We start from the raw sequence: 3247 nt of genomic DNA on the forward strand, positions 1-3247 counted from the left end.
ACCACAATGTAGTTACAATCATAATACAAAATATATGTTACATACAGTACACAAACAATATATACACATTTGCACATCCCATCACTAAAGAAAAAGAACATTTCCCCGTATATGGCAGGGAAGTACCATAAAGCCAATACCTTATAAGAATGACAGCAGAACTACAACTGTGTGTGTGTGTACAAAGTGCGTTGAACAAGTGTTCTCCGTCTCCGTCACAGATTGTTTTCCTGAGAACGTAAGGCGCTCAGGGTGATCATGCAGAAGTATATATTATTATTAAGTGTGTAAATAAGGCAGATGGTCAGTTTTTTTCTCTCAAGGTAGGGGATGCCTGTTGATATTTCGGGCCGAGGCCTGACTTTCTCCAACATTTCGTGTTTGTTGCTCCAAACAGCGTAGCGCTCAACACAAGACGCCGTCAACGACCCAGCGATCAAATGCGCAGGCGTGAAGGGTGAAGCAAGTTCTCAAAAGTGCGCATGCGCTCAGCGGACAAACGGCTCTGCCCGATCGGCAGTAGGTAGAAGCAGGGCTGCGGGGCGGAATCCATCAGTATTGGTGTCGGCACTGCGGCTGAGGGAAAGCTCCTTTGAGTTCCGGAAATTTGGTGGCTTCGCAAATTCGGGACAGTCTCGGTCCTTTCCCTCTCTGTCAGCCCCACCGCCCTAATCGGGCTCCACTGAGATTTCTTCCGAGCTGCAATGGGGTCGGCGCCATTACGGCTGCGCATGCGCATTACTGTAAGCGGGACGGATAGATGGGAATCTTATTCGTGGGGATTTCTGGTTAAAGAGGCTGTCATGGGTGACATTTTACCACTTTCCGCACCAGTCCGTAGGGTGTGTTTGGAGGCGCAGGCGGAGGGAATATGAGTGGATGGGTCTCCCAAACACTGCCGAGCTCTAGCGACCGAATTCCAAAACAAAACAACAAAAATATCGTTCTTGTTTAATCTCCGAGGAGGAATCTTATCGTCCAGTCACGGAAATTACCAATTAGTGCTGTATGGAGAAATAGATCATAATCCTTCCATCAGCTTTAGCACATAGAAGTGTACTACACAGGAACAGGCCATTCTGCCCACATTATCGTGCCGAACCAGCTAGAAAGCAGATCAGAGTCACCCAAAATTCCTCCAACATATCCCTCCATCCTCCTTGTATCTATGTGCATCCAAACTTCTCCTAAAAGTCTCTAATGTATTTGTGTCTACCACCATTCTAGGCAGTGCATTCCAGGCATGAATTACTCTGAGTAAAAAACTTACCCCTCCCACCCCACTCCCCCCTAGCCAACCCACTCTCACCGTCAATGCATGCTCTCAGGTATTTGACATTTCAACCCTGGGAAACATACCCTCTGTCCAGTCGATCTATGCCTCTCGTAATCTTATAAACATGCATCAATTCTCCCCTCAGCCTCCAATGCTTCAGAGATGTTAAGGAGTGCCCAGATATTTCCTCTGTAACATCAATATATTTATTGTTGATCCTTGGAGATGAAGAATTATCTCATTCCATTCTGACTGAGATGAAGTTTTCTGTTGTGACTCAGTGAAATCCACAAGAACGGACATGCTGAGAACACTAGGTCTTCAACTACATCAATTGTACAAGGGAGCCACTATGTCAGGCATCTGACTTAATGAATTGACAGTAGGGAGATATCATTCTCATTGTAATGTGGAAGGGATTCACTCAGTTATCTGACCAACTGGCTCACTGATCAGTTAACCTTGGGGAAAGGCTCTTCACCTTAGAAGGTGGGAAGGAATCCATTCAGTCATCTGGGGAGATGCCATTTACTTGCTCAGACTGTGGGAAGGGATTTCCACAGTCATCTCAACTGAAGCTACATCAACAAGTTCACACTAATAAGAAACCATTCACCTGCTCAGACTGGGAAAGGATTCAAATCATCTTATCAGCTGAAGGTACATGAGCGAGTTCACACTGGGGAGAGGCCGTTTACCTGCTCAGACTGTGGAAAGGGATTCACTTTCTCATCCAACTTACATAGACAACTTACATAGACATCAGCGAGTTCACACCGGGGAGAAACCATTCACCTGCTCAGACTGTGGGAAGCGATTCAGTCGTGCATCTCACCTGCAAGCACATCAGTGAGTTCACACTGGGGAGCAGTCATGCACCTGCTCAAATTGTGGGAAAGGATTCATTCGGTTCTATGATCTGAAACTACATCAGCGAGTTCACACTGGGGAGAGGCCATTCACCTGCTCAGACTGTGGGAAGCAATTCACTTGGTCATCTCACCTGTACAGACACCAGCAAATTCACTCTGGGGAGAGGCCATTCATGTTCGTGTGAGGGAAAGGGTTTGCTCAGTCATCCCACCTACAGAGACACCAGTTAACTCTGAACAAACCATTCACATGCTCAGACTGTGGAAAGGGATTTTGTCAGTCATCAGACCTACTGACACCAGTCGGTTCATACAGGGGGAGTGATTGTTCAACTGCTCAGATTGTGGGAAAGGATTCATCTCATCATCTCAACTGAAAGTACATCAGCGAGTTCACACTGGGGAGAAGCTGTTCACCTGCTCAGAATGTGGTAAACAATTCACTCAGTCATCCAGCCTGCAGACACACTTGCGAGTTCACACTGGCGAGAGGCCATTCTCCTGCTCTGAATGTAGGAAGCAATTCAGTTGGGTATCCGAACTTCAGAGACACTACCAAGTTCACAGTGAGTACAGAGTTTAAATATGCCCCATGCTGGGAATTTAACCATCAAAGTTGTTGAATCCAGAGGCAAATTCAAAAGACACTGTTGGTGTTGAACTCAGTAATTATTGCTGATGCTCATCACAGTTCTACACCCTGGCCACTGGACATGAGAGGAGTTTCTTCTGATGTTCACCTTCAATGGGACTGCAAATTAATATTCTGGATCTGTGATTAATAAATCAGTTCTATTTTAAACTTTGCCTCAGGTAGTTGCTGAATTTACAACTCACCCCATGTGCAGTAGGGAGTCAACTCAGTCTAGCTAGACCAGTGGTCCCCAACCTCTGGGCCACGGAACGATACCGGGTCACGAAGCATGCAGGGGTGCAGCGGTAGCCAGAATGCACCCAACACATCTTTAAGAAAAAAGCCAAAATAAACAAGCTAATTAATTAGGTGCAATTGCATAGAGCAAGTGAAATCGGCAATCACTTCTGACCTGGGCCATCATTTACATGCCAGGCAGCCCCTAATTAATTAGCTTGTATATTT

At 46.0% G+C, this 3247-nt stretch overlaps 1 pseudogene; it reads left to right on the forward strand.

Annotated features, from left to right (window-relative positions):
- Positions 1-731: 731 nt before the first annotated feature.
- On the forward strand, positions 732-2731 carry LOC140210823 (uncharacterized; annotated as a pseudogene).
- The last annotated feature ends 516 nt before the right edge of the window (positions 2732-3247 follow it).

Source organism: Mobula birostris, chromosome 2 (assembly GCF_030028105.1).
Source record: "Mobula birostris isolate sMobBir1 chromosome 2, sMobBir1.hap1, whole genome shotgun sequence".
In the NCBI taxonomy this organism is placed as follows: domain Eukaryota; kingdom Metazoa; phylum Chordata; class Chondrichthyes; order Myliobatiformes; family Myliobatidae; genus Mobula; species Mobula birostris.